This window comes from Danio rerio, chromosome 5 (assembly GCF_052040795.2).
Source record: "Danio rerio strain M-AB ecotype USA chromosome 5, GRCz13ab, whole genome shotgun sequence".
Lineage (NCBI taxonomy): Eukaryota > Metazoa > Chordata > Actinopteri > Cypriniformes > Danionidae > Danio > Danio rerio.
In genome coordinates, this window is record NC_141025.1 from 37,527,501 (window position 1) to 37,548,763 (window position 21,263).

At 34.9% G+C, this 21,263-nt stretch overlaps 1 long non-coding RNA gene across 12 annotated transcripts in view; it reads left to right on the top strand.

Moving 5' to 3' along the window:
* Window positions 1–21,263, top strand: part of LOC103911089 (uncharacterized) — an 85,995-nt gene that overhangs the window by 9,804 nt on the left and 54,928 nt on the right. For 10 of the 12 annotated variants that reach the window (XR_015491422.1, XR_015491428.1, XR_015491427.1 and 7 more), the window contains exon 2: window positions 1,317–1,433. This is a non-coding gene — a long non-coding RNA (uncharacterized LOC103911089). Of the gene's footprint in view, window positions 1–1,316; window positions 1,990–7,247; window positions 8,816–21,263 lie in introns of those variants that run through there. The other 2 variants (XR_015491426.1, XR_015491429.1) reach the window with 2 other exon arrangements.

The following is a 21,263-nucleotide window of genomic DNA, read 5'->3' on the forward strand; positions in this document are numbered from 1 at the left end:
ATGGTATGGCCACAAAAGACTGATGCTGAGCTAATTCTGTTTAGAGTTTTGAAAACTGGTTGCACAAATGCTTGTTAGTGACTGAAAAAAACTGCAAAAAAGATTTCATGATATCTTATGATTTATCAGAGTTATAATATTTTGAACTTCTGCTTTGAACTGCTTGAGACAATCACACCATAGGACAGCTTTAGCTTTCGTTTGATTGGTTTTAAAACAAGAGGCTTATGGAAGACAAAGAAATGTTTAACCATTTACTGTATTTCAAACGATCACAATAATAAGTATATACATTTTTGCCATGTGTGACAATGAAAATGCAACGTCATATCAACAACCCGTGTACGTTTTAATGAGTGTATGATTTCTGAGTGCGTGTCTGTACAAACGAGCATGTGTGATTCTTCTGTAACTTGAGCTCTGACGACTGTCCTGTTTCTTTAGCACCTGTCATTCATTTCTGACCCCGCCATACCGGCCGTGAACTCCTCAAATGGTTTTTGTGCGTCTGCACACATAACGATACAAGTTGACACTGAACAAATCTCAGCATAGCCACAAGAACGGACTAACATCACTCACTCAACGTTTGCACACACAGCCGTGTTTTTGAAAGTCCACCGCTTACCAAAACATCTGGTGGGGTTAAAAATAAACCACCTTCCTTTCATCACAACCATGTTTTTTAAGGTCTTTGATAATATTGATAGTTTAAACATTACGAAAGCTACTAAAACATTCAATACCTTATTTAGAAATGTCTAGACGACTCGACTACATGCGTGAACCGTCTGAGAATTGAAGTGAAATGAAGTTTCTGTAAAACACAACTCCCAAGAACCTGCGCGGATTTTCCAGTCCTCTAAAATGGTATTGTGTCTTAGATTTCGGTCCTAACGAGACTGAAATACAATACAAGCCAATTATGTTCACAAGCTTAAAGGTGCCAAGCAAGCAAAGGACCCTGTCGTTCATTAACCCCACTCTGTTCGTGGTGTGTGTGTGTGCCTCTATGTGTTCATTAGTGGGTGCAGTAAAGCGTGTCTAAGTGGCACAGTGTGTAAGTAAATGGAGCTGAACTGCCTCTCAGCTGTGGATTTAGGTGCGTGTGTGAGAGAGCGCATGTTTTTTTTGTGAGAACAGGGGGAAAAGTAGTTTGCCTTTTAAATTGAGCTGCTTTGTCGGTGTAATTTTATCGTAGAGTTGGGAGCTTCTTTACCGGGTCACATTTTCAACACAAACTACTCTCCCAAAATGAGTTTTAGGATGAAAAGTGTGTATTTCCGACGTGTGTGTGTTTTTCTCTTGTTCTCCAGAAGTGCAGGGACAGATGTCAGCGATTGAAAAGCCCCCCCTCCCTCTGCCCCGCCTCTTCCCCTCCCTATCAAAGGCCTGGGAGTGCCGGAGTACACATCAATCATCCTGAGTGACAGGTAGGAGTGTGTGTGACATTGTGGGAACATGTATAGTGTGTGTTCAAACACAAGAATTCCTCTGTCCAGATAAAGGCACTTTATCTGCTGCTGTCTGCCTGGTCAGACATTATTTACTACTGGCCATCCCCGTACACACTCCCTCCTTTAAAGAGGACAAAATTGCCCTTCTCTATCCCTCATTCTTTTTTTTTAGCCATCCGTATCTCTTTTTCTTACCTTTCTGTCTGCAGATTAAGCTTTTTAGTCTGTCAAATGGTTTCCCCTCAAAGTACACACTTAAAAATAAAGATGCCATGTAGAACCTAAATGGGGTTTTCACAAGCGATGCCATAAAAATCCTTTTTGGTCTATTATCTTTTTATAAACTTCATAATCTAAAGGACCTTTTGTGGAATAAAAAGGTTTAATGGATGATAAAATGTCTTAGTGGAGCCATTGATGCTAATAGAGAACCTTTATTTCTCGAGAATGTACAGTACGAAATTGCTTTGTTGCTACTTCATTATTTCATTGATTCATTTTCTTTTCAGTTTAGTCCCGTTGATTATCAGGGGTCGCCACAACAGAATGAATCGCCAACATATCCAGCATATGTTTTACGCAGTAAATGCCCTTCCAGCCACAACCCAGTACTGGGAAACACCCATACACTCTCACATTCACACACATACACTACGACCAATTTAGTTTATTCAGTTCACCTATACTGCATGTCTTTGGACTGTGAGGGAAACCGGAGCACCCAGAGGAAACCCACGTGAACACAAGGAGAACATGAAAACTCCACACAGAAATGCCAACTGACCCAGCTGGGGCTTGAACCAGCAACTTTCTTGCTGTGAGGCGACAGTGCTAACCTCTGATTAATAATAACATTTGTAATTTTGTGAAGTTTACAAACTTTTTTTTGTCGTACATTTCTCATATCATCTGCTTAAAAAGATCAATCCCAAATGAAAATTCAAAAGATTCATCCCAAAAATTTAAATGTCACCAGTTTTTCTTTTATTTCTGTTGTAAAAAAAGCATTGACGCCCACAGTGTTTGTTTTTTCTACTATGCAAGTCAATGGTTACAGGTTTCTAACATTTTTCAAAATATCTTCTTTAGTGTTCAACAGAAAAAAAAAATGTAAAAAAGTTTGGAACTACTTGAGATTGATTAATTGGTGTGTAAATGTTTATTTTTGGGTGATCTAACTGAATAGCAATTTTTGCAACCTAGACTCATTCTGAAAACATAGCGCTATATACATTTCTGGAGATCGTGAATAATGTAGCCAAAGCTACTTATGGCTGCATTTTGTTTTTAAACTGAATGCTATTGGGAAGTATGACACCATTCCTTTTCTCGCTTACCAGCTGACCACTTACTGCCATATTGACGGCTTTCCCGCTGTTACCAGTTTGTCCAGTTAACTCGCCATGTACGTCAACAAACTTGAGACGGAGAGAGGAGTTGACCGCTATTACGTGGGGTGCAAATCTGGTGAAGAACAGTTCCAGACAAAGTAAGACAAAAACAGAAGACAAAAAATATAATAAACAAGTAAATAATAGGGTGAGAGTGTGGTCAAATCTGAAAACATAATAACAAATTTGATGATCTTTTTTTGTATTGCTTTTGAAAACACTATTGGTTGCATTTAGGGAAGGAGGAGGGTGGGTCAGTTGATCAGTCAGTCAGTCGATAGCCGCCTCTGGTGGATTTATGTTAGAAGAACAGGTCTGGGTGGTACTCACAAGAGAAATTTTAGATCTCAAACAGCGTACACATCGGCCTCTGGTGGATTCGCGAAAACAAAAACTGCAAAAAAATGTAGCTCCTGGCACATATATTGCGCTCCCCAGAAATGTAAATAGAGGTACGTTTTCAGAATGAGCCTGGGTTGAATTCTTACACTTTTCCAATATTCTATATATAATTATAGATACTAATTATAATTCCAATTATATATAATTCCAATATAGTTAAAAGTTTTACAAACATATACAGATTGAAAATTCTAACATACGGTTTCAAAGTCATTTAAAGATATTACCAGTGGTAGTCACTTTGAAGTCTTTAAATAAAGTGCCCGGTGACTGCTGGGAGAGGTTAACAGATTGCTCCAAGCAACTACTGATGTTAACAATCTATTTTAAGTAATGCCAGTTAGCAAAGAAACAATACAAATATGTCATTTCTCAAAGATGTCCCAAAATGCTTTGCTGTCAGTTTTTTCCAGCATTGTAGCTTTCATCTTCCCACTTAAGATATGATAGATTGTGTGCTTGACCTGAAAAGGGCGAATCTAAGGTCATACGGGTATTTATATCCATTCAATCAATGGTAGCGGAAAGTTTAAGGAAAGCAGCCATCTGACTGGTTTCCTTCCCATGAAGGAGCCATTATGGCAGCCAAATTTCTTTCAGAGGGATTTATTATAATGTATTTGTTGCACAGATGTATTTAACTATGAAGAGTTACATTACACACTTTAAATGTTTTTGGAACAAGTTTCTTATCTCACAAAGTATTCATTTATTTAATCAAGACTAGCAGTAATATTGTGAAATATTATTGCAATTTAAAATTATCGTGTCTGTTTTAATATAGTTTAAAATGTAATTTATTCTTGTGATGGCAAAAGCTGAATTTTTCGCAGTCATTACTCCAGTGTTTAGTTTGACATGAACCTTTGGAAATAATTCCAAAACGCTGAGTTGGTTTTTAAGAAATATTGCTTTTTAAAAATGAATGCTAGTAAAAAAGTTTTATGTGTGTGATTTTTAAAAAATAGTTCATCATATCCAAACCTACTGTTCATTAAACATATTTTGCTAGACTGTAATACTTCTCTGTGAGGAACTTTTTTTTTTCTATTGATACTCTGGCAAAGTGTTTGACCTAACAAATCCAAATCCAAAGGTTTTTATTTAGTTAAATTTTTAATTGAATAAAATGTAGTTCTTGATACAAAGTATTGGTTACTATTAGGAATATTGAAAAAAAATGTTTTATGTGTGCGATTTTTATTTTTTTTTATAGTTCGTCGTATCAAATCCTTAACTGTCCATTAAACATTTTTACTAGTTTGTATACCTTATTATTCTATTGATACTCTTGAAAAATATTTGACCAAGCAAATCTAAATTTATCTCCAAAGGATTATATTTATTAATATTATTGTTGCTGTTGTTGTTGTTATTATTATTATTATTATTATTATTATTCTATAAAAATACAAAATATTGCTTTATTATTATAAAAGTTAGAAAAAAGGGTTTCTGTGTGTGATTTTTTTAAAAATTATTTATTTATTTTATTTTATTGAAGATACTAAATATTGCTTTATTATTATGAATGTTTAAAAAAGTTTTATGTGCGATTTTTTTTTCATTATTATTTTTATTATTATTATTATTATTATTATTATTATTATTATTATTATTATTATTATTAGTTCATTGTATCAAAACCTTAACTATCCATTAAACATTTTTTACTAGACTGTAATACCTTTTTTATTCTATTGATAGTCTGGGAAATGTTTTTGACCAAGCAAATCTAAATTTACTTCCAAAGTTTTTTTATAAATTTTTTATTATTATTATTATTTTATTATTATATTTTTTATTATATTTTTTATAAGGCCTTCATATCAAAACCTTAACTGTCCATTAAACACTTTTTACTAGACTGTTATATCTTTTTATTCTGTTGATACTCTCGGAAAGTGTTTAACCGAGTGATTCCAAAATTACTTCCAGCTTTTTTTTACAGAATCTTTAACATCTCATGTAGTTGTATTATTATTATTAATATTTATTAAGTTTGAAAAGCTGGCATGGATTTAAAAACCAAGAAAGAATGAATTCTTATTATAAAATGTCTTCAGCCCTCACTGCACAACAGTGTAAATTAATGTTTAAAATAAGGTAATGAGTGTCTACATTCTCACAGTGTGGTTTTTATAAATGTAGAGCGAAGCTTGTAATGTACAGTTAATAATTAATGTAGTCATACTCATGGTTAATGGTTAACATAGACTTATGTTCGTAATGTACAACGGTCAGCTGTCTTGTTAAAACAGCTGACTTTCCTTCACCTCCTCCCTCTTAATGGCGGTTTATCATCTTCTACTCTTTGATTCTGTAATGTAATTATTAAAGCAGAGTAATGAATGTTGGGCGGTGCATGTAGGAGGTAAGATTGAGGTTTGATTTATTACAGTTAGAATATAGTTCTGTTGAGGTCAAACACACAGCGTGACGCCTCAGTGCTCACCAAGGACATAGAGAGGAGGCCAATGAGGAAAGGTGGATCACTGAAATAGGAGGAGGACACCGGAGAAAAGGGAGTGAGAGGTTATGATATGGACCCAGTCGTGACCTGTGGTATCTTACTGAACATCACTGTGACAGCTACAGTTGAATTAATCACCGGCCCTCTCTCGCTCTGTCTCTGTCTGGACAGATGTATTACTGAGGTGGACACTAACTCATGAGAAGGGCTTTGCTTTCGGCCAGCTGAGAAGCTTTAGTTTTGTAGGATGGATTACATAGCATTAAGATGTGGATATGGTGAATCAGACTCTGATCAACAATTGTTGCACTGTTTTGTATGGTAGACAAGATTATGATTAAACAAAAAAAAATGTTGTTGTGCCCTGAGACTTTCGTTCATTTTCAAAAAACAAATTATGGTATTTTCGATGAAATCCGAGAGCTCTCTTTAAAGTCTAGAAAAAGAACCAAAAACATTGTCAAAACATTCCATTTAGTTTCAGTGGTTCAAGTGTAATCATACGAAGCTCCATGAACACTTTTGAGCTCAAAATGTGTGACGTATTGCCATTAGGGTCAGCAGCGCAACCACAATATGTTGTTGCATGTTTTACGCATATTTTTATGCATATCATTGAGTATTTTATGCTTTAAAACATCCCGTATCACTGTATACTCTGGGGTCTGATGTAAAATATTGTGATTTTATAAAAGCAGGAGTTGCGGAATATAATCACAGAATTCAGTAAGAATTGGAAATGGAATTGAATTTACTTTATAATGTAAATGCAAATGAATTTGGGAAATTTTGGATGAAAAGTATAGTATTAAACACTACCTCTCAAAGTAATAATGAAAATAAATAATTGGTATATATATATCATCTTAAAAAAAAGAAAAAGACCTTTATATATATAGTGTCCGACGAGTGACGATATACAGCCATATCGCACTGCTACAAGTGTGCGTTTGTACAACAGTTCAATGGCATAATTATCTGTATAAAATAGAAAATCAAACATGGAGAGTCTCTAAAACCTTTTTGTAAGAGGAACTACTTACGTCAGCTGTTCATACATATCTGCAGCTAACATTCAGAACAGCAGAAACTGATGCTACTTCACAAATGTCACTTTAAAGTGGACAATGATTCTCTAGCATAATGTTTAAAATCATGACAAATCGGGTGATTTTGCTCACATTTTAAGATTATAAGGCTAAACGGCATGAAATGCCATCAGTCTACAGAGATTTATTTCTATGTTGCAATTGGGATTTCACAATAATTAACCCCGGAAAAGCCAGAGCAAAGCAAACACTACCAGATTACTATGGTATTAATACAGAAATACAGCACTACAAAATAAAAAAGAAAGAGATCAACTTAGAGGGGCGAAGAAGTGGCGCAGTAGGTAGTGCTGTCGCCTCACACCAAGAAGTTCGCTGGGTCGAGCCTTGGCTCAGTTGGTGTATCTGTGTGGAGTTTGCATGTTCCCCCTGCGTTCCCATGGGTTTCCTCTGGGTGCTCCGGTTTCCCCCACAGTCCAAAGACAGGCAGCATTGAGTAGGCTAAATTGTCCGGTGAGTGTGTGTGTGTTTCCCAGAGATGGGTTGCGGCCGGAAGGGCATCCACTGCTTAAAAACTTGCTGGATAAGTTGGCGGTTCATTCCGCTGTGGCGACCCTGGATTAATAAAGGGACTAAGTAGACAAGAAAATGAATGAATGAGATCAACTTAGAATGTCACTTACCTGTTGTGTAATAATTTGTTCAGCTGTAGTTTGAAATGTACACAAAAATGCTGTTTTTCTCCCCTAAGGACTTATTATCATTATCATTATTAACATACTTGTATTTTTCATTATTATTGTGTGAACAGCTTGTCAATAAAACTTAGGGAGAAAAAAAGGACCAACTGTTGTCTGTAAAATACTACAGACTGGTTGTGCTGTGAAGGACTGGGAAGTGTTTTTTTTCCAGAAAACCTAAATGATGTCTATTATGTGGCACTTGTGTGGTAATGTTTAGGATAATTCTAAAGAGGCATTCTGTACTTACAATGTCCCATAAATGTTCAGCATTTCACTGTAACTTCTAAACAGCCAATGAAAAAGCATTGTCATCCGTATATCAGGGCTTCATCAGGTTCAGTCTCTTGCTAATTACATGTGCACGAGTGCCAGAACAATCAGTACGTTTCTGGCTACAGTTCACTTAACAAACACCTGTGTCTCTGTTAATAAGGCTTTCTGGATTCTACACAGAGATTGTGTAAGTATAATAAACTCTAAGGTAATCAACTTAGCTAAATGCTCACATCCAGCAAGGAATCTATTGTATAACATTCTACTTTATTCTTAAGCTAAACTCACGTGTCTCTTTCCTTGTGAAGAACTACCTTTAGTATGAAGTGTAATCGTGTGAATTGGCATTCAACCTCTGCCTGGCTCCTCTACACTGCTGTGTGCATATATATGTGTGTGAGAGAGAGAGAGAGTGAAGTGAATGGAGTTAGTAAGCCTAATGATGTCGCAGTGCTAAGCTGTTTCTCTCATTACTCTTGACTGACGTTTGAATGCTAATCCTGAATTAGCTGGTAAACTATCTAAGTGTTTGAGTGATGACTTCATCAAACTTCACTCCATCTGTGTGTGTGCCTGACAGTGATAGAGAAGAACTGTGCTTGCATTGTTGAGTTTTCTTAATTAAGAAAACATCTGCGTTTTTTGTATTCATCATAGTAGCTGTGAAATGTGCATACTGTAGTTGTTGTTTTTTGAGTGGTTTGTGTGTGTTATTTTTATTTTTGTAAGATACTTAGCATTTCTGTTTTCAACATTGATGATAAAGACAAATTAAATAATAATAAAAAGAACTCTTATAAGTGATACTGTATTTTCAGTAGCATATTAGAATTAGTGGTGTAACTGATCACAAATCTCATGGTTTGGATCACACTACGGTTTTTAAGTCATAGATCGGACCATTTTTCGGATCAACAAAAAAGGGAGGAAAAAATGTTATTGGCTTTCCATTTATACAAAATATTACTGGAAAAACCACTGTTTTTTACAAACAGAATTTAGAACCTGTAATTTTAATAAAATTGAGAAAAAAAAGGAAAATATTCAATACGAAAAATTAGCTTTGCTACTGTTGCTAATATTGCTAAATATAGAAATCTAACATCTTGTACAGCATATCATATTTATATTCAATTAATAATTAAACAATTCACACATTCATTTTTTAAAACCTATTCAGTAACATCATTTTGATGTTTTTTTTGTCATCACTTATCCTGGTGTCAAGTTCCATTAAACAGCGATTTTGATATTTACCATAAACATCCAAGTTTGTATCTGAACTATAAATCGTTCTTCCAGTACTTCTGTGTTATTTAATTGTTTGTGATTAACTGAAAAAGTGTAGAATCTGAATCTCTCTCAATCAAGCGCAGATTTGAATGCAGCGATTCGATGGATAATAAACATATGCAAATCATTATAATTTATCATTCATGTTGCACGGGTTTGAATTGAGATCACGATCTTTTAATGTTTAATAAAATGATGCTTTTAATGGTGCAGCTTTACACTGAATGCATTAATGCAGGCTACACAAACAGTGACAGAAAACACCTTTAAATAATAGCCTAAGAAAGCATTTAGGAAGGTTCCACCACAAGTTTTCCCAACATCATTATATTTTACATGGAAGCCAAAATGCTTTCATACGTGTGATTTGAATGAGGTGGGAGGTGATCTCTCTGCAATTGTTATAAATGTTGGATTAAAATAAAAAAAAGTTATTAATCTGCAGGTCACAAGCATTCCGAATTATGGGTTGCGATCCGTACGTGGCGCTTTAGACTGGAGTAATAATGCTAAAAAAATTGCTTTGCCATCACTGGAATAGATAACATTTTAAAACATTGGAGGGAAGTAATTTTGACAAGTATTACAAATGTTTAAAATAATACTGTTTTACTCTATTTTCGATCAAATAAATGCTGTTTTGCAACAAAGAACAGAAAAGGAAGCCCAATTTCTTTTAAATTATAAATCATATATACATTTTTCATTGTCATTGATAAGATGCATGCATGATTAATCGGAAAAAGATCTCGATTCGACTATACACACAATCCTAATCCAGCATCTCTACGATTCAGGCAATTATATATTCAAGTTCAGTAGAGAAGCAAATAGGCAGTTTCACAAGTCTTCACATTACACTATTTCAACCCGCTAAGTATCTAGAAAATTACCAAAACGACTTTATCAGTAAATTCTAAAAAGCATTGTTCACACAGGAAAGGAAGTTACGGAAAGGACCATTCACATATCATTAACCAAAAATGAGCTCCAAATTGCTGTGCTTGTTTTAAAAATAAAGGGGTTCCGTCTTTTTCTTGATGGTTTCATTTTTATTTGAAACTTTAGCATTCATGTAGCTGCTTTTGTCCCAGAGACGGACCAAATAACTAGATAGAAATCCGCTAACGTTTCCATTCAGCAGAAGCACTAAACTGCACCTAAAAACAGCTTTGTTTACATGTTTGAAGACATTACATATTCTGATGGATATTGTAAACAACATTGATGAAAAGATGATGAGGAACACTTTCGCATATCAAGATGTACATTTGAGTTTGTGCTGCAGCTTGTGAGATACTTTTTAAAACGAAAGACTACCGGTGTTGTAGGCTACTCAAATTGCTCCTGCATCACATAGAGCAAGCAGGTAAACTCACAGTGGGTTATCATAAGCATTTTATCGATCATTTTTTATACAGTTGGCACTAAGAAGGAACATAGCAATGTTATCTGACTAACAAGTAGCAGCTAAATGTAAAGTTGTTTATTTTCATTAACAGTGCAGATGTGAATTTGTCTGATTGTTCGTCTGAGAGTAGAAATCTCACGTCATCCTTATTTTAACCTCTTAAGGCCCAAGGTGCTTTTTTACATGCATATTTATTTCTCTTTGCTATTTGGGCTTATTGGAACCTAATTAGAATAAAAATCTAAGTATCATATTTTGATATGATGTACTTTTAGAGAAAAATGATGTCCATATATGTGGACTTGTGGTCTGAATTTACATAAAACACTTTTTCCTGAAGTTTTTTTATTGCATAAATAACATAGATTTTTTTTACTTGATTTGACTATCAGAGAGTAAAAACAAAATTTTTGGACAGTTAAAAACAGTTGCATGATGACACTGTATGTCTGTAACAAAATATAAAACATTCAAAGTATTTGAAATAGCCACTTAAGAGCTAAAATGTGCTGTCCACGTATGTGGCCACTCAAGCCCTAGGAGGTTAAGCAACAACAACAACAACAACAATAAAATGCCATTCTCATTTTAGCCAGAGTCATAGCTCTAATTTAAAATAATTAATAAAAACTCATTTATCCGATTTTGCAAATGAACTCTTCAAATAAAGACAATGCGGAATATAACTGAAAAGATTTTTTTTTGTAGTTTTCCTGATTTATAAATCACAATTTATATGACCGTGGGAATTGAGGTGAAGAAGTGTAATCTTTTTGTAAATGCACATATCTGTCCAACATACTGACACAAAAGGGCAGCAAGCTAAAGTCAGGCCGCCAAAACAGAGAAAAATAAAACATCCTGAGGTCTGTATCCTGCTTTCTCGAGTGTGTATAATTGTGTCCGCGTAGGTGAGTGTGTGTTTGAAAGAGCCATTAGGCTTTCTGTTATTAAAGTCTTGTAAGGAAAGGACAATGTCCAGACATCCAAATTTAGCCTTGAAGGTCAGGGAAAAGGTTAGCATGCCAGAACAAAAAAGACTCAAAAATTCTTGAGTGGTGTGTGTGTGTGTGTGTGTTTGCAGGTGCAGATATTTGAGTCTGTTTGTTCAGGTGGGAGTGTGTGTTGTTATGTGGATGAGCACAGATGCATGTGAGGAGAGTTACAGTAGTCTAAATCTCATACGATATGCTTTAATAACACTCACTCTTATAGTGTTTACCCTTAATTGAGTGCAGTGGATTCTGGCATTGCTGTTGTCACTTGGCCGCTCAGTGGAAACGTATGACCTCCATTATACCATTATGTCATTATGTCATTATAAACTGATTTAAAATCAGAACACAAATGCACATTGAAAAAAAACATACCAAGGTCATTCCGCAGCTGCAATGCGATGATCCTCAAAAATATCCTGTAACTTCAGTCTGTCTATCGCTCCCAGCAGGGCGAGTGTGAGTATTGCATGCTTGCGAGAGATGTGGGAATAATTATGTTAATGTCAAGCTTCTGAAAATATATCCAAGCTAAACGTGTAATTTTAGTTTGCCTTGTAATGTAATTTGCATGGTTAACTGCTAACATTCCAGATGTGTGTGTGTGTGTGTGTGTGTGTGTGTGTGTAGATGGGCAAGTGACAGGTTTTCTCTGTTTACAGCTATCTTTATCAAAACTACATTCCTCTGTTTCACACACACACACACGCACACACACCCTGCTGTGTCAAAGACAACAGCTCTATACAAACTGCACCTGTTTGACTCATCTTGCTCAGAGTAGGGTCTCACCTGTCCGTGACCCGACTACTAAATCATACATACATGCACACTTGGACATTCTCAATGCAGTAAATCAGCACAACTTTTTAAATATGCAACCGTTAGTCACACACAGGCTTACACACAAAGTGAAACATGAGTTTAAGCACTTACATCCTTCTTTCTCTTACAAAGGCTGGCATGCACATGGGCACAGGGCACATTCTGACAGGTGACCGTAAACTATGACTATTTGTGGCTTTGCTGCATAACAGACATGTCTCTTTTTTGAGTCTCAGAGGGATTTTTCTTGCACCGCCACACATTCTGAACTGATTTTAGACTGCTGGTATTGTAAAAATGGCAAGTAGGTAATCAGAATGGAGCTGAAGCATTTGTATATCACAATTAAGCTGAAAATGAAGAGCTCGTTTAATAGAAGTAATATCACTGTAATCCCAAATTAAGGTTCTCAAATGTCCCTCCAGATTACCTTGTTTTAATGATTACTTTACATTGAAAAGGTTGACTAGTTGACTTTAAATTGTGAGTAAATTAATTGCTTTTAAAATGATTTGCTGACTTTACTTACCCTTTGCTTTTAAAGCAACAAGTTGACTTGACCTAACACTGTTGAATTGGCTTAGAACTGAGTTGAATTTAAGATGAATTTATTTTTATCACATACAGTAGACTGTAAAAAATCCTGGCTGCCTTAAATTTTTAAGATGAATCAAATTAACCTTATGAGCCCATTGAACTTATATTATGTTAAATTGACTTTATACTTTTAAAATTAAGTTAGAACATGGATAATAGTTTAATAAGTTACAATGACCTAGAAACATGTTATCATGACTAATTGATCATCTTTTACAGTGTAGTTAAATATACTTAATTTTAAGACAATGTGATTATTCACTTTTTAAGTCAACTAAGTGCCAAGTGTCAAGTGAACTTAATTTATTTTCTTATTATTTAACTACACTGTAAAATGTAATAAGTTGACTTTACTTAGAAAAATTGTGGAAACCTATTGCCTTAAAATTTGTAAGTAAATTAGTGGATTAATTTTAAGAGACCATAACTTAAAACAGTTTGTATTTGCAACTTCTTAATGAAGTAAACTTCAGTACCGTTGACTTAAAATAATTAGTTGTAACTTCTTATTAATGTTCACAATACTGGGAATATATGAGGAAACTGATTGCCTTACCATCATCAAGTAAGCTGAATTAAAACAGTTAAGTATAGACAAAAAAACGAATACCTTACTTACCTCCAGGGCCGTTTATATTAAAGTTGATATTTAGCCGCACCATATTGGTTTTCATATTGTTTCATAACATCTAATTTTACGAGGTAGGTTGTTAGCCCAATGCTCAACCCCAAACCTGGAAGACCAGGACATACACTACAGACAATTTAGCTTACCCAAGTCACTTATAGCGCATGTCTTTGGACTTAGAGGAAAACGAGAGAACCTGGGGAAACCCATGCGAACACTGGGGGAACATGCAAACTCCACAAAGAACTGCCAACTGACCCAGCTGAGGCTCAAGCCAGCTACCTTCTTGCTGTGAGGCGACAGCGCTACCCACTGCACCACCGTGCTGCCCTGATAACCAATACCCACACTTCTAAAACATTTTATTGTATTATATAGCATCAGCATACTGCAAAAAACAACAACAATATAACACTTTATAACAGGGGTCTCAAATTCCCAGCCCACGGGCTATTTACAGCCCGCTCTCCTCCTCCCGCCGGCCCACAACTGATGTCAAAAATATAACAAGATTCGGGCCGCCAAAACACATATTTTTGAACCACTGTTATTGTTGTGCAGTCACGTCTAGCCATTTGTGGTTTTGACCCGCCACCTAGTTGACATTTAAGTTCTGCATTCAGTTTAGTTTTACTTTCATTTTCTCTCAGTCTACGGTCGAGAGTAACACATGCATTTTACAGTTTTTCTCAGTCGCTTTGGTGCATTTCTCCCAACACTATTTACATTTGCACAACAATTCATGCATTTCTCAAAACAAATAGTACAAACTGAAAACCCAGCTGATAACCTACAAAAGCATGTCACTTGCTCAAAATGGATAGCTCATTCCTCAAAAGCAAGTATTGATGTCAATGAAAGTGTCAGTGTCATCAAGATGAAAAGTCCTGCCACCATTGTTTATGAAGATAGTCAAATGGGTTTGTCATGTTTTCATTATGACAGTTTACTCTGTACATTTTGTCCAATACAAAAATGTCAGATTTTGGTGACACTTCCTGAAAATGCTCAAGACAGCACTATATTCTATTTGCACAGTCATTTGAAAACTACAGTAAAGTTAGACATCACTGAATTTAGTGAGCTGTCTGAATACAAGACACTGAATATGTATGTTTCGCATGTTTGCTGCATTTGCTCTTTGCAATTTATTTACAGCATTGTGCAAAAGAATAAATACACCCTTATTTACAACAAACATAAACTTCCTTTAGGTAGAGCTGTGCACAACTGTAAACAATATTGCAGCACATATTGCAACTGAACCTACAGCATGCACAGGTCTGTAAATCATTCATGAAATTGTTCAATTTAGAAGACATTTTCAGTAAAAAAAAAAAAAAAAAAAATCTATTTCTTTTTTATTTTATAAAATTAGCTTGACAGATTTTGACAACTAGTTCAACATTTGTGTATGTAATGGCTCAAGTAATAAAATGAGGACTATTAGTTTTATATGGAATGACTATTCAGCATTCACCTAGTTAACTTTGACTGACATGACATAAGCAAATGATATTGTTAAAAAACAGCAGAGTTGTATGAAAGCATTTGATGCATGTCCAAAAGCATTTGCAATTTCTTGGAAGAAATGAGAAACTGCTACTATGATGTGCACAAATGACTAATTTTTTTGAGAAATGCATTAACTGTTGTGCAAATGTAAATAATGTTGTGAGAAATGCACCAAAGCCACTGAGAAAATACTGTAATTCTGTTGCTGCTTTAAACGCTAAAATATATGTCTGCTCTATTTTTGTAAATATTCAAGGGTTGTTTGACTATTATCAGTTTTATATCACTTGTATTTTGTTGTAGAAACACATCTTCATGGCTTACATGTTATGTTGGGGGTGTAACAGGGGCGCCTGCAGGATTTAGTTTCAAGGTAGGCACAAATCCAGGACCGCCCCGCCCCTTTCCGCCAATCATGTCAAGAAACACTGATGCTTGCTGTCAAAGGCTACATTAAGGGCATTCGTTATGACATAATTTGTTTCCTTTTTAAAATTTAATATTTCGCTAAAATCTAAATAAAAGCACAACAGCACTAAGGAAAAATCAGACGCTCGATTCGTAATCTTTAAAATTATGTCATTAAAAAAATAAAAAAATTTAAAAAATTCCAAATATATGATAAAAGATTGTTAAACAACACAATTACTAAAGCATTAATTAAATTCTTACTTTCCACTGACTGTATATCTTCCACCCACACAGTTGAGTAGTGGATGGGCTCAAACAAAATATAATTTGTATATTTTTCTTAGAAAAAAAAATATATTTTTAAAACTAATTTCGGATATTGTTTGTATCTTTGTTTTAATATTTTTCTTGGTCAGTTATCTTCATAAAATAAAAGAACAAATAACATTTGAGGTGACTTGCTTCAAAACCCGCAATATGCTTTAACAATGCCGAATCACGAACTGAATTATCAAATAAAATAATAATCTTGCCTAAATAAAGTTAAAGTGAAATATTCAGTTTCAGAGAAGCCTATATTAAACTGTTTTCCATGCTGCGCCGGTCAATTACAATTTAATTCATTTAATCAAATCATCTGAAAGAGCAGGACAGGCGTTCAAAATTGGCAAAGGCTATATTCGCAACAGAACTGAACATGTTCCCACATTACCTTAATGGAACAAACTCCGTTGAAGGGTGAAACAACTCTGGTCTCCTAAACTAGTTGTAAGATTTGAGATTTCTGCTTATTTATGATAAAATTGTTTAAAACACCTAGAATGGTAGCTGTTCCATGCAAGGAAGCCGCGCACCAGCTGGATCTAATCTGTCTGATGAGAGAGACAGTTCCCCCAGCTCAGGTGCTGATGATGAGACTGCGGTCTCCACCCCATGTGGGGGATCAGTATTTGTCTCATTAGTTTTAGGCCTTTTGGCAAATGACTCAATTAAGTTTTCTGTTGTAAGAACGTTTACTCATTTTGACATTTAAACCGAGGTTGGTTTAAACAATAGCTATCTGAATTGTAATTTTAGGTGCGGAAAGACCACCAGCAAAACTAAAAACAGCAAAACTTACTCATCTCCCACCAGTATATAGGCTACACACTTTAAAACACACAAACGCACACCTTTATTTGTTGTCATTCTTTCATGCTTTGTCAATATATTGTGATGTATACTGTTTAATAATCAAATCAACTTATGTAATAAATAAATAAAAAAGCAGCATTAATTTGCGCCGTCTCATGGTACGCACATTGCATACAGCCGTTTGGCTACTTGAATTTAATTTGTTATAGTAAATGTGAATATGCACATATTTTCGCCCTCTTTGTTGTAGTTTTGGAAAAAAAAAAAAGAGAAAGATACTGAGAAGAACAATTGCCAGTAAAGTCACTTAAGTTACCCAAACTGCTTTCTGCTGTTCTTACACTATTGGGACAATACAATTGGTTGGGACAGAATAATAATCATTATACCTTTTATTTGTAGTATTTTCATAGCAGTTTAAACTCTCCCTTCAATATCTACAACAAGAAACAAAAAGCTAAAGTTTTGACTGTGTATACTGTGTGGAATAATGACTGAGTGTGTGTCTAATGCTCGGCCATACACACAACAACCACAGATATGTTTCAGCAGCTGATGTGTGACACGATAAACATGTTGATTTGCATTATTACTGGTGACAAGCAATGCTTGAAATATAAACGTCATGTCTGTTGTCCTAAGATGCATCAATTATGTCAGGTTTTCACATTTTTCTTGTACTTGAATGTTAAAATGGCCCTCCTATGAATTGTCAGTCACTGAAATGGCCCCCCGCCAATTTGAGTTTGAGACCCCTGCTTTATAATAGAATTTTCAATAAAGGTTTAATGTACAGTAATAAAAATATATATATATATATATATATATATATATATATATATATATATATATATATATATATATATATATATATATATATATATATATATATAGTATTGTGTATTTATTATTATTATATAAATATTTTTATAATATTATTTAATATATAATCATATAAATATTATACAATTTTCTATTGTTAGTATATTATAATATATTTATACATTTATACATTTTCAACATTAAACAAATAAAAAAGTGCTCAGATTTATTATGATTATGTCTGATTGTGCTTAAGTTTTAATTCTTCCACTAGTTTCCTCAGTTCCTTCATCTCAATTCTCTATTATTTACATGCTTTTGACACACGACCACTCAAAAGTTGTAAATGCATATTATAGTAAGTCAAGATTTAAAAACAACTTAATGTGCTAAAAAGTCGGGATTACTTTTAATATTGTAAGATGAACAGAATTATTCATTATACCATAAGTTAACTGCACTTAATTTTATTAGTGAGCATTTTATGTTTGAAACTTTTTTTGTAATTTTGACCACTTTCACATTTCTCAGAAAATCATTTTTAGATGGATGAACGGACGGACGGACAGACACACAGACAGATAGATAGATAGATAATTCAGACTTTTATCATGGGTTTTCGATGTCTTTTTGTGTTCCAAGGACAGTGTTGCCAGGTCTTGCTAGAAAAAAAGCCCAGTGACCTAGTCTGACAAAACAAACCCAAAATAAGTGACTGGCCCAACTAAAAGAAGCCAAAATAAGCAGCTCCTGGAACCAACAAAAATGCTTAAACACACAGAGAAAGAGAGAGCGATAGAATGCCTAAAGTCTCGCCCACAGTGCTCAATCAAAAAGACAGGCAAACAGCAATCACGTTTGATAAATGGAACAAAAGCGATCATTTGGAACAAGATAAAAGTTACCGAAGACATGTTCTCTAATGTGCTCTGAAATTGCTCACATCCAGTATTAATAAAAAATTATCCAACTTTTCGTTAAATTTCCTGTTTAATAAGGGCAAGAGACATGACAGAGTCTCTGAAACGAACTTCATTATCATGCAGACAGACCCTGACAAAACATCCATCAATTAAACAAGCCCATCCCCCACCCCTCTGCTGGTCCCACCCCCCCACTGAGAGTTCCCAGCATGCTCTCTGAGAAGCATTCTTCCTTTTCTTTTCCGTATGTTATCAATGTTCTCCTCTCTATTTGTTTCTTTAGCTTCTGCAATTGCCAGGGCCCGTTTTTCAGCAGGAGCAGTGAGTGCTTATGTTTCATATTTTATGAGAGGTTTCAGATTCAGTTCAATCCCAGCAGACCCTCTGTCTGTGCCTGTCTTTAGTTTATTAAGACGTCGAGCAGGCAGTGACAGTGATTAGAGCTTGTGTTCTATAGACAGAGACGCTGTAATGGGACAGTATTTCACAGCCCCCACGCTGAATGCAGACAGTTTGTTTCTCATTTCCTGCTCCACTTCAGCTCTCAAGCCCAATTTCAGCTGTCGTTTAGATAGAGCTACTTTCTTGTTTCTGCGTTTATCTACACAAGTATGTCTCATGACACTATATAGTCCATCGTAGATGTGTCACATTTATCTCTTGATTTGTGTTTGTAGTTAAAAATGCACTAAAAGTTCCTTTCCTGAATCTGTGTCGATCTTACATCCTCATTTAAAGAGTTAGTTCACCCAAAAATGAAAATTAGGTCTCTACATGATTATGTATATACTGGTATTGTTTCGATGCTATATAGCAGGGCTATTTACTTAGTTTGTCATGGGGGGCCAGTTCAAGAAGAGCATCCCAAATAAGGGCCCGGAAAGATATGTCTTGCGATTTGAGTGTTGACACACATATTAAAGCCCATCTGTTGTATTTTTGCTCCTTAAGACACCCACATTGTATTTTTCTACATTAAAATGTTAATATATTGTATTTTGATGCTACATAACATCACTCCATTGTACAATAGGCTTTTTTTCTGCATATTCAAAGCAAAACAAACATGTTGTATTTTAAAGCACAACAAAAGCAGTGCATTGCTTAAGTAGGCTTCTTCTACATTAAGATACATTCATATGTTGTGTTTTGAACTGCATAACAATTATGGATGCAAAGATTTTAGATTTTGGTTGTATGATTATATAGTCTAAAGAATAATCATGGTTTCACAGTGATCACGTCTAATGTCAATTCAAGTTTTATATTAGGTAAGTATTTAGATGAACTGTTGTTATCATTTGCATTCATACATGCGTAATCATTAATTTGTAACAATTCATCTATATCTTTTGTTTACATTGCACTGAAAGCCACGCACAACTTTTACCACTTTGGCGTGAGTTGTTTTCTACTGGGTGCACCTGTATATTGGCATATATTCTTACATTGGAAATAATGAACTTGCGAATGACCATTTGTAAATGACCCGCTGCTATAGTAAATCCAGTGTGCGTGCGTATCAACTTTGGTGTGTAAGCTCGGAACTTTAAACTAGCGCTACTTTGTTTAGTTGCAGCAGTTTAGTTCCGTGCGATAAAAACGCGGCATTGAGAAGCCTTTAACATTTGAGTATCCAAATGTTTTCGGCTGCTTGAGTCACTCATGTCTGGTTGACTCACGCTCTGTATTAAACAGACGCACGCCTCTTCATAAAGATAGCGGCAATTTTTTGACTGAACTAAATATATTTTCTATGTCTTGGTTACAATATTTGGAAGGCCGGAACAAATTGCAGAACCTGGCCCGTGGGTCGCCAGTTAAATAGCCCTGCCATATAGCATGCAGACCACAATGGAAGAAGGAAAATGTATCCATATAATGATACTGACAGGCATCCAGTATTAAGTTTTTTTTTTTTTTAAAGAGGTTTAAATATCAAAGAATGGTCTTTGGTATACATTTACACAGCCATGTTTAGTGCAAAACAAACCTAATCCTACGGTGTGTTTGCGCCAGTTTGCTTGGTTCTTTATGATCTAGATCAAAAAAGAAATCGATGCACTTAGTGTCGTGTTTTCCCACTGACATTTTAGATCCCGATGCTGTATTTATTTGTTGCCTGAATTGTGATATACATTATGAATCTCTGTATTTTTGCATTTTTATATTTGAATTTGTATTATTTATTTATTTTTTACAATTTTTATTTGTTTTTGAAAAAGTTATTTGTATATGGGTAGCACGATCACCTCACAGCAAGAGCTGGGTCAGTTGGCATTTCTGTGTGGCATTTCTGTTCTTCCGGATGCTCCGGTTTCCCCCACAGTGCGCGTTATAGGTGAATTGGGAAAACAGCATTGGCCGTAGCGTGTGTGTGAATGCAAGAGTGTATGAGTGTTTCCCAGTACTAGATTGTGGCTGGAAGGCATCCTCCGAATAAAACATATGCTGGAATAGTTGGTGGTTCATTCCGCTGTGGCAACCCCTAATTAATAAGGGGCTAAGCCGAAGGAAAATGAATGAATGAATTACATTCGACTTTTTTTACGTATTAAAGACTGTAAAGATAAATGTATTGGATGTAACCAAATAGGCTCTGCAACACATTGGGCTTCTGACATCCGACACAATAAGGCACAAAACGTGTATGGCATGCACAAACGTTTCAGCCAAGCACAACCCTAATTTTTTTGTTTTGAAAACACAAACTCATTGCTTAAGGATGTACAGCAATACACAAATATCTTAACTTATGACAAATTAAAGGATTAAAATGTTAAAATTAAAGGATTAAAATGTTACAAAAATTATTATTTTCTACATAAATATAAAAACCACTGCTTCCTTGCCTTCTTCATGTTGGGTGGCTTTTTTAGTTTATTCATGACAATTTGCATTTGTATAATGTTATTATTATT